This window comes from Dermacentor variabilis, chromosome 2, assembly GCF_050947875.1.
Source record: "Dermacentor variabilis isolate Ectoservices chromosome 2, ASM5094787v1, whole genome shotgun sequence".
Taxonomy (NCBI): domain Eukaryota; kingdom Metazoa; phylum Arthropoda; class Arachnida; order Ixodida; family Ixodidae; genus Dermacentor; species Dermacentor variabilis.
Window position 1 is genome coordinate 111,637,517 of NC_134569.1, and position 11,630 is coordinate 111,649,146.

The following is an 11,630-nucleotide window of genomic DNA, read 5'->3' on the forward strand; positions in this document are numbered from 1 at the left end:
ATTGTCGCTGTGGATTTGCCTCTTCTTCAGTTGGATCACAGCGCGGCATTCGCGACGAGGCCACGTGTACAGCGCTTTCTTTGTTCTCTTCGCAAACTCCGCAGACGAGAGTCGCGTTGTAGCAGTGAGGCCCCTTTGATGAGTTCCTCTCGCCCCGGGGCGGTGCTCGTTAAAACTGCAGCGGCCTGCAGTCACGGGACAATCGGAAAATTGTCGATAGTGCGCCCAGCGCGCGCGGTGCGTGCGTGGACAAGTGGCTGTAGTTGGTGAAGCGATTATCGCGCAACGGGCCACGTGTGCATACGCAAATAGAACGCGCTCGCAGCATCGCGACGATGCGAGGCAATCAACGGAATGTAGACTCGCTGCACGGTCCGGAAGAGCTCGAAGCCTGCGTGACTCGACGATGCCCATCGACCATGGCCCACTTCATTGCACACAAGTGTAACTCAATTAGAACAGGGAACGCGCGTTGCACACTGGAGACGGCCGTCCTGTGCTTTGCGCGCGGGCGTCGAGATTCGGAGTAAGAGCGTGTTCCTGGGAGCGTGTTCCTGGGAAGACATCGAGCACACGTTGCTCTATGTGGCTTGTGGCGGGATTTTGGCTAAACGTATAGTTCTCGGCGGAGAGCACCGCTGCGGGAGGTCGGTTGGTTGGCTGGTTGATTTTCCTTTATGAATGGCTCACAGCCACTACGGGGGATTGTCCAAGAATCGGATGAGTTAGCAAAATAATTAGTCAAATCTAAATAAAAAGAGGCAGCACAGATGGGAAATCTTGAATAGTTCAAGCGGAAAGTAAAATGAGAGAAATATTTTATAGTTTAGCCAGGAAACCATCCTCTGGTCTGTAGGCACAGGCGATGCAAACAGAAGGTGTCAACTAACTCATCTTCTTCTTCCTGGAGGCGGTGCACTTTGCTCATTCCTCGGCACAATCGTAATAGTGAATTATCCCCTCGCATCTACTTGTATTTTCCCAGGCGGCTCTTCCTCACTCTTCCGCACCGCTCTTCTTTTGTGAGGGTCGGCATTCGATAGGCGCGAATGACCAGCTGGACACTACACATTTACGCAGTAAAACATGCCCTAAAGACAGGCGTAACGCCCTGTCGTGATATATTCGACAGCACACGCCATTCTCCGCTCGCATGCTTGTATAGCGTCTAGAGTCGCTGGCAATCCAGATGGACTGTCCTCCTCATTGCACGCCGTGCGTCCAGAAAAATCAGTGCCCTGCACGCGCGCAGCTTCTATACGAGGCTCGCGGATCGGATAACCAAGGAAGGACGATCGTGCGTGCCGATGGCAGATGGACGGTGTACGGTCGCGGCGCGGAGTCTGCGCATTTGTTTGGACGCGAGTTAAGAGGGCGCTCGATGATAGCGGCGGGAGATGCGCGCGACTGGTAATCCAATCACGGGGTGCGCTCAAAGAGAGAGAGAGAGCGCTCTCGGGCGCTTTGCTGTTTGCACGTTCGAAACACAAGTCGTCGACGTCGTCGTGGCTGTTTACCGACGCCCCGACGCTGCCAAATGCCTCGGAGAATTGACGATAAACAAAGCACGCTTCTCCGTCGTCGTCGAGGGAACGCTTTCTTCGCGCGAAGATGGCGTCACACTCGGGAAACTTTGTCAAACAGACGATATATGCGAGCGCCTCTTCTCCCCACGCTTCTCGCAGCAGCACTGTGAGATTATAACGCAGTCGAAGCTATACACAGACGGTGGCGAAGCCTGGAAGCACTCCTCGGGAATTAAAGAAGCGCGGTATGGAGGTTCCCTATGCTGGTCGGTCATGCGATCGGCGTCCACTTCCTTATAAAAGGCCACCCGATACTAGCGTGTTTGAAGAGTGGGAACGTGCCACGTACGTCGGCGGACGTGAGGTCGGAAGTGTTCGATTTCAGCGTTTCCAAGGATGGAGAATAACCGGAAGTAGATCCCGGCAGTGATGTGGAGCCAGTGACGAGAGTCAGCGCTCTGACTACGGCTGAGGCGAGTTTCGCCTTCTAATTTTATTGCAATAGCAATTATGGGACACTCCAGGCCAGTTATCGCTGTCGTCATCCCCGTCGCTGTCACCTTCACCGTGGTGTTTCGTATAAAATGCAAGTGCGATATGATTATGATTTTCGACATCCACTTTGAAACGGGGAGGTGGCAAATATTCATATAGCTTGTTCGAATTAATCAGGTGTGCATATACATGCTTTTCAGTATAGCATTTTGCCTACATCTTCTTAATCTTTTTTCTCTTCCTTAAAACTTTAATGTACACATTGCACCGTTGCTTACGCCTGTAACGGATTGGGTCCTATCAAATGTCTTCCCCACTTTTTTTCCCATCAGTACTCTAAACGTTATTTGCTTGTCTCGACTGCTGACGTTTAACAACAAAAAGACAGCTCCCCGAGCCCAGTTTTCTGTGGGTGCGAGGGAAAGCGTGAGTCTGGAAGGCGTGATGCGTTCCATCTTCCCACGTGCCCAGTGTGGGGGGTCACGTGATGAGGAGCATGCTATGGGATGAGAGTGCGCGTCTCCCTCTCTAGCCCGGCCGTGGCTGCACATGGCTGTTCACGTGCCTCAGTGCAGAGGTCGCACAGGCGGCCCGCGCGCCATTTTTTGGAGGCAGTCTGAGGAAGGTGCAAAGGCATAATGGTGAGCCGAGATAAACGATAAACTAATGGAAGTGAAAGTGCATGAAAAAAACAACTTGCCGCAGGTGGGAAACGATCCCACAGCCTTCGCATTTCGCGTGCGATGCTCTACCAATTGATCTACCACGGCGCCGTTTCCCCGTCCACCTCCTTGGGTATTCATGGTTCCTTGTAGAACCCTGGGAGTGTTAGCCAGCGCCACCACTCACAGACCTTGTCGGCGGACGTGGAACATCCTTTCTGTCGCAGGCGCCACGAGAACGCGATCTTTTTGGGTGAAGGTAACCGGTCAATAAACCTACACATGCTACTTGAAGGCATCGTTGTTGCCGGATTCGAGACCTTCGTTATGTAATAAACGTGAAGAAAGGGGGTTAACCAAAGGCCTGATTTTCATTAGTCATTTCATAAGAAGCCAAAAAACACTAACACCAAGGACGACACAAGGGAAATTACTCGTGCTTAATAAATGAAAATAAAGAAACGATAAATTAATGGAAATAAAAGTGGACGAGAAAACAACTTGCCGCAGGTGGGGAACGATCCCACAACCTTCGCATTTCACGTGCGATGCTCTACCAATTGAGCTACCGCGGTGCCATTTCCCCGTCCGCTTTCTTGGGTATTCATGTTCAGGAGAGAGTTTGATTGAGTTAATCAGACAACACTGCGGGTCACCGCACGATGCTTGCGTCGGCTGTTACGTAACGTCAGGAGATTGGAATAAAAACATTGGAATAATTTTACGTTATAGGGCCCCTGGACTCCCGCATTCGAGGACAGTATTATAATAACTGCTCACCGTTGTTTAAGGTATACGAAGTGTAGTGATGTGTTAAGACAACAAATGTACGCGTCACCTTGGTAGCTCCTCATCCCCAACTGCCGGTTTTATACGGTCACAGATTTACATTTAGACACCAGCTCGAGCATTAGTACCGAAAGATACTGCCCGGCGTGTCGATTTTAGGTACCCTTGATTCGCTTAACTTAATGGACTAGTTCAGGAGGTGCGGTAATTGGCTATACGTTTCAACAGGCATTTAGATGTTGGTATTAATTTCACACACTGAAAGTTTCATGCAGGACTAGTACAACATTTAATTTGTGCGCTCGTAAGGGCGGGGGCAGGATTGTGGCTGAGGAACCAGTCCGACCACGCACTCAAATAATAAACGACACGCAGATGCCATCCATCGTAAAAGCTAACTGCGGCCTCAGCGTGACACTACCTGCCAGTTTACGGCGTCGCAGTGCACGCACAGATTACAAATCGCGAGGTCTTGATAAATGCAAGAATATCTTGGGCGTAAATAACAGGAACAAATTTTTAGAAGTGGTCGAAGATGCTTTCGCTTATAGGCTTAAGGCAAAGTAATATTGCGTGCGTGACAAACTTCGGCTAAACATGCGGTCACTATATACGTATACAGGAAGCGTCTTGCAGCGTGTTCTGTCAAAAATGACAAAGGCGAGGTGACAGTATATCGTTTTTAAACTACAGATTACTAGATTTCTAATGGTGTACACGGGAGCGCGGCTCCTTGCGCCACGAGGACACCTTAGGACGACGTCTTCGCTTGTTCATTCGTTGGATGGTGCGCGAAGTAATCAAACGACGACACCGCTCTCCTGCGTGTCCTCCGGTTGTGATGCAGGCGCTGTGGTCGCATGGCGCTTGTGGAGGCACCGCACGACATCGCCGAGACGCTGAAACTGTTGACGCACCATTTTAGGGCACCTCGAACACATCCGCGTCACTGGGACGATCAGAAACGCTGACCACTCTCAGCGCTTGGCCTACCTCGGCTTTGGACTGCTGTTCGTTCTGCGGGTCGGCAGTCGCTTTCGGGAGGCGCCTCGACGCGCCGTACGCTCCGCAGTGCAGCCTTGCCTCGATCACGGCACACTGTGCAAGTGCCTTGCGCCGCTTCGTTCTCAACGGTGGCGCACACTGGCGACCGGTCGCACGCGGTGCGCGGAGAACCGAGCGAAAAGATGGTGCCGCAGTCGCGGTCGAAGCCATCGTCGTTGCCCGACTCTTCTGACGCAGCTTTGTCGCGCGGTGCGTCGTCCTCCTCTTCGTGGCTGGAGGCGGTTTCGCACCGCAGTTCTGACGGCTTCCACACATCATCCGCGTCGACCGACGTGCTGCACGTACTGGGCTTGATGAACGCATCCTCGCACCCCGAAAAGCAGTCCGTGGATGTGAAGGAAGTGACTGACGATCTGTCGGCGTCGTCGTCAGCCAGTGTCCTAGCGCTTGTTCGGGCAGCCGCTGGTGCTCCGTCGGAACAGTACGCAGGGGTTAGGTCAGCGTGCGTCGCTGCGGTAGGCATCGGACCCATGAAAGGCTTGCGTGCTGCGGCGTCAACCACAGACGTGGTCCGTCCAGACAGCGGTTTCCCGGACTCTTCAGTCATCCACTCCAGGTCATCGTATATGCTGACGTCTGGACTGGCTTCCTCGATTATGGCGCTCCTGCGCCGCTGCAGGGCAGTGGACAATGTTCCAATGCCAGTTGGCGTGCGGGTCAAAGGCCTTGAGGTGCTCTCACGTGTCACCACGGGCGTCTTCGGGCGCCGTGGGTCGAACAGCTCCTGCTCGAGCAACTCAAACTCTCCGGGGACGGACAAATCGTAGCTGTCCTCTCGGGAAGGATCCCACGCAGCCAATCTTTCTGCGAGATCAGACTCCTGTTGGGACACTGTCCTTGGCTGCTCCTTCCCTCCCAATTCCAGTGTCGGCCAGTGTTCACCTGTGCCTCCAAAGTTCCGCTCACGCGTGCTAATTGTACGTTCCAACAGATCACCGGTGTCGATCAGTTGCGCAGAGAGCTCGTCCATGAAACTGGCGGCAAGCGAGGCAGCATCATACGGACTCCAGGGATGTTTGACGCCGGAGGCGCTTGACGCCCTCGGTGGGGTTTGCACCGAACTGTTGCTTTCTTGGCAAAAATCTCTGCTGGAGGACTCGATATTTTCTCCCCTATCCGGCGAGCACTCCGGAGGCGTCGACGACGCCCCGTGCGATTGCTGAAATACGCCCCGCCTTGCGTTTCCCATTTCGACGGTTTCCAGTTGTTTCTCGGAAGAAGAGAGTTCGGTTCGAACTCGGCCAAAACAGCTCGCCGTGCTACCTTCGCTTTGGTGTCTGTAGCGGGAACTGGTGCTGCAACGCGCGGCGCTGCGGTGTCGCGAGGACACGTTTAGTGCCCGACAAACTCGACTGCACACGTCGAGGCCTTGCGGCTTAGCGGGGTGCTTTGGCTCTGACATCGCGGACGAAGTTGGTTCCACGGCGCTCGGATTCAGATTGTCACTGCCTTCTGGCGCATTGCTGGACGGTAGAGCAGTTCGCGTGGTCTTCTCGATGGGTGGATTGGATCGCGTCGCTGACTCTGCCCTCTCATCTACGCCTGCGGACCTGGTTGTCCTCGAACGCGCGGTCTCTTCAGCTGTACCGCTCGCGCGACGTTGGTCTTCGCGGTAGCAGTGGCTGTCGCAATGTGTCGAGCTGTTGCTAGTCAACGATCCGTCGCCAAGAAGGGATTCGTAATACCGGTCACTGCGTCCCCGCGGATATGCAGGTGGCTTTGGGATCCCGCAATCTTCCTTCCTCGCTCGAACGATTTTCGCCGGCTGCATGTGGTATGTCCGCGCGTCTCCTTGCCAAACCCGTGGTACGCTTTCCGACCGCGGCATGGGTTCGTTGTCGGTCGCCAAAGGTTCTTTGTCGGCTGGGATACTCACGCAGCCGTCTCACTGGCGCTCGCGGGTGCAGGGAAGAATCGCACGAATGCGGGAGATGAATCGGAGGGGACCGCCAGGTCCACAGGGGAGAGCGCAGCTTCTGACCGGGCACTGACACGCCGCTGGCCTCGATGGCGCAATGGTCGGGTGGTGACAGGCGCGTGGTCTAGTGAGGATGATGATTTCTGTGCTATGGCACATACCCACAACGGGGGATTGGCCAATAGTCTAGCGGTACATTTAAAATGAAATAAGACTAAATGAATAAATAAAATCAAATAAAATTGCTAAAGAAAAGAAACAACCCTATTGGACAAAACACATATGCCACAAAACTCCCATATTCAATAATCCGATATGAAACATATAGGATGTAGATGTCACGAGGGTTGCAATGTGGGCTTGTTGGTGATGCATCTTCAAGGGGAGTACGGTAGCGCGATTAAAAGACGGGACAAAAGAAGCCACATAGGGACACACACAGCGCTGTGTGTGTCCCTATGTGTCTTCTTTTGTCCCGTCTTTTAATCGCGCTACCGTACTCTCTTGTAGATGTCACGCTGCATTGACGGTGAATAACACAGTATCAAAACTCTAAATCACGAAACTAACTTTTTATGGGGCGAATTTGTTCTAATTGAACTGATTGAATTTGAACTGATCAGCGGGTCAAGCGCGTCGACATTTATACATGACATGTCGAAGGTTCGAGCATAATCGCAGGTGCCCGCATGCCTTCCAGATAGTACTACTTAATTCGTGTCGCGCAATCAGATTACACGATGTTCACTGACAACAGACAATGGATACAACCATCGATAACATTCGCGAAACATCCGATACACGCAGGCGCGTCCTGCGCCGAGCGATAACGTTTAACATTTGTTAGCCGGTAAACGAGTGCATGTGTCAATACAAAAACCCGTTTTTCACAAACGTCGTATGATGTTATTGCATACGGAAGTTATGAAGAATACGGGGATCTTTTTCTGTATATAGGGAGAAAGGAACCTGATAGAAATCTTTTTTTTTCTTCCTCCTCTATTTCTGCCAGCTCCACGCCGGGGTTCACGTGATCATAAAGCACACAAATCACGAGTGCAAGCGGAGATAGGCGTCCACCGGGAAGGCAGGCCAACTTAATACGAGAAATGCGCAGGCTCGCGTTGTGCAAAGTTTTGGAAGTATACGACAAAGTTGTATAGAAATCCCATATCCAAGTTATGTTTTCAAAATTTTCATATTACTGCGAGTCATTTATTTGGCGCAAGCAGGAAGATCAAATCGCAACGATAGCAAACGATCACTGGACGGGGTCACTGGCGTGAATTTCCATATAAGTGACCCGCTCGATGGTGCTTCTTAAGCTTTTCGCTTGTTGAACATCGGGAAGCGAGACAAAAAAAAAACGGCAAAAAAAGGGGGGAACGAAGACAAGCGCTTGTCTTCGTCCTCGCCTTTTTTGCCGTCCTTTGTCTCGCTTCGCGCTGTTTAGCAATCAACTAGCCCGGTCTCACGCTTTACTGGTTTTCTCTGCAGCACTGTACGAATAGTAGTACTTCAAATCTCTGAGGCATCGCCAAGCCCACGTTTACTTGCTGCCTCGTGACTAGCGTGACGCTGACCGACCATATCACAACACTTTCAATAACACTGTTTTACGTGTTATATATGATGAGATAAAAAATGTGCTGGCCGCGCCGACACCGAGCTCCTCTATAGAGAAACGCACTTCGTTCTCTGCTTAATCCGCCCTCGCAAGCTCCAGCCTGGCAATATCCCAATGGTGATGCGGGGAATATAAATGCGATTTACTTGCAGACTATGCACGTATGAAGTCAGGATGGTTGAACAAAACATGCACGCATTGGGCCATGCCCAAGGTCATCCTGCCCTTCCTTCAGGCGAGTGCCGACATAGCCGCATCACTCCGCAATAATATGAAACTTAAATGCTGCGAGGTGTGCTTGGTGCTCTAGACGGTGATAGATCCTTGTTAATAAATGTGCACGGCGCGTGGATACTACGCGCTCAAGAGGTTTTAAAGCCTTTGCTTAACTCGCTCCTCAGTTTAGTGTTGACGGCGTTGTCCGCAACCTGCCTCCTCTATCAACCCTGAGACCTATTACAGTGGAGCTGTTAGAACCTCGCTGGGTTTCTCTTGACGTCCGCAGCTTCGCCAAGCTGGGAGAGAGCTGAGAGAGAGCGAAAGCAAAGTATAAAAATAGCATCGTGCAGCATAACGACGCGGCGAGGGTGGGTGGAGCCTAGCGGGGGAGAAGGGCGGCGCGCATGCGAGCGAGGAACGCGGCCCGGATGCGTGCACTTTCCTGTGGCGCTCTAGGCAGGGGGGGGTCGTCAGGAGAGAGAGGAGGGGCGTGCCTATCCGGCGGCTGCTAGGGTGCCTCGATATCCTCCTCGCCCACCGCTTCGTTCAGAGGGGAGACAACCACGGCGTCTACTGCGGCGTTGGCCACAGAATCGCGGACGCCCTAGTAGACGCCTTTGGCGGACGCCGTATGGACGCGTTGCCGCGCTCGTGTGTCTTGTGTGCGGTTCACTACTACTTTATTGGCCTTCCCCCAGCTCCGTTGGTCTCTGGTGGTTGCGATAGCAGAGCCACGCATAATTTTTTTAGTATCTTCTCTTTCATTGGAAGAAGCACACATGGCGGCGCATGAACCTCCGCCAATGACAAAGGAGAGTGCGGTCACGTCACGCAAAACCCAGTACCCTGCAACACCACTAGATGGCGTTGCCCTCCGAACATCATCACTACAAGGTCCCAAGATAAAAGAAACCTTTATGTAGGGTTCTTACACATCACCAAAGTGCCTCGATGTCATTCTCACCCGCCGCCCAGCGGGTGCTGAGGTACGCATTGAGGCACCCTACGCATCACGGGCTGCGGAACCCACCGATTGCGCTCGCAGTATCGCACAACTTATGCGGCGGCGCTGTCACGCCTCACCTTTCCCTTCGTGAGTCAGTGTCGGCGCGGGCGTTTGCCGTCGCGTCGCGTTAACCAGATGGTGCTGAACATCATGGTGTGTACCAGTGTATGCTTATAACTCAAGCATAGGAGAGGAGCGTATTAGCTTAAAGAACTGTGTAAAAGATCCTTATACATTGAAATGTCAAGGAGGAAGCGGCAAATTCAGACCCTCCCAGCGATTCGGCGAGATCGGGAGCGGGAACGCTTAGCCCGCGCCACAGCCTAAGGCTCCACCATTCGCGTTACACACTCGATCGTAACCATCCTGTGAGCTTTTCTAATTGCGCAAGCATTTCTATGCCTATCTAACGAGGAAAGCTGTCTGTCATGCAAGACGAATCGCTATTAAAATTGTATAAAACAAGATTTTCTATGAAGGCTTTGTTGAAAGATATCGTGAGGGCGCTATGAAAACCAACTCTAGAACCACATGCAGAACCGATTTTGTGCATTTTAGACATCAGAAAAATTCTGATTTAGCGGAAATTTATTTCCAAGCACGTCAAATGACCGTTGTGTTTCGGTGGTCGCGGGATGTGCCTCCCTTTGGGGCGTTCCTTCACTAGACCGAAATTCCACCGATCTACGAGGGTTCATGGGTTTCATGTTGCGCATCACAGACAGATAAGCAGTCAATGACCTGATATGGATGATAAGGAGTGATGAGGGGTTATATGGACCTCACCACGGTTGATAATGATTCAACGCGGATGGATAAGGTGCTAAAAAAGCGATAAGGGCTTAAATGGTCGGATCAATTCTGATAATGTTAATAAGCACTGATAACGGTTGATAAGGGTCGTATCAAGTCCGATAAGGTTGATAAGGACAGGTGAGGGTTGATAAGGATCGGATGGAGTTCGATAAGGTTAACAAGGACAGATAAGGGTTGGTAAGGACAGGATCTAGTCCGATAAGGTTTGTAACAACTGCTAGATGTTAATAAGCTTTATACTGGTTGGAGCAAGTTTCATAAGATTGATAATGACACCGGGCGGCATGGATATATGAGCAAGTGGCATGATGCTTACGCATACTTAGACAACTCCCAGAGGAGATTCTGAGTGTTTTCTTTTTCTTTTTTTTTACGCAGACATTTGAGATGCTGTGTCCACTCATTTCATGAGGCCCTGCGCCCTGAGTCTGGGTTGGGCGGCTCGCAATGGCTTCTCTCAATAATGATTCTATTATTGTATAGTATTATAACGCTGCTGCGGCATTGCGGATGGTTAAATTGTCCTGCCAGTGACCACACGAAAATGCGAAAATCGCGTACATTCGTTAGCCCCATGTCCCATGTTCGCGTTCGACGGTTGGTTATGACGTTTAAACAGGATGGAGAGGTAGGCTAGTTGGCACTGCATTACAGTATAGAAACATAGAGCGCAGCAGAAGAAAGACGAAGAAAGGGACACACAAGCCACGCGCTCGTGCGCTTGTTCTTGTTCCTTAGGGAAATGGCACAACCAACATGGAGGATCGGTCGTGAATGGGGCTGTGAAAAGGCTATTATTACTATTTTCTTTTTAGGAAAATAAGGTGAAATGAAGTAAGTAACTTGTAATTGTGAAACAAAATATCAACTGTCACAGATATCAAGGCTAAAATACCTAAATATTGCAGTAAAAATTGTGTGTTCTTAAGAAGGAAAAAGAACAATTTTAGTATGCATATTTTTTTTCTCACGCAGAAAATTGCAGGGGGCTTCCCAAATGTTCCTGTGGCTCTAACCCAGTACGGTAGGCCTAAAGCAAAGAATTATCGAAAGAGTCAAATTCAAGCCAAGGTATCGGAAGGGGTCTTCTAAAATTATTTTCCTTGGAGCATTGAACCCGGCGACGAGTTTGCGTTGTAGGGCTCTTTCTTCGTCTTTTGCTGCGCTATAACCCCCCGTATTCAGAAATGGATCCTAACTTTCAGCTCATGCTTGACTTGATATAAATCACGCCTTGTGCGAACGCCTCCAAGACACTCAGTTGTTTACTTTGGCGCGTTCACGACAGGTGTAAGTTTTGACACTGTTATGCCTTTTGGTGAGCTGAGTATCGCGCTATCTATACCAGCTACGCTTCAATCGTTCTGCGTTAGTAAAAAAAATGAAGACTTTTGCTTTAAATCGGTGAGAACCGGGTGGACAAGTGCTCGAACCTGTACTCAAGATTATCCATGCTTGTTAGCATACTGAATTGTTAATCTCTACTGCCTTGAAAAGCCCAATGAAA

At 50.9% G+C, this 11,630-nt stretch overlaps 1 non-coding gene across 1 annotated transcript; it reads right to left on the minus strand.

Annotated features, from left to right (window-relative positions):
* Positions 1-3,185: 3,185 nt before the first annotated feature.
* Positions 3,186-3,258, minus strand: TRNAS-UGA (transfer RNA serine (anticodon UGA)). Its single transcript has one exon. It is a non-coding gene; the product is annotated as a tRNA-Ser (tRNA).
* Positions 3,259-11,630: the final 8,372 nt, after the last annotated feature.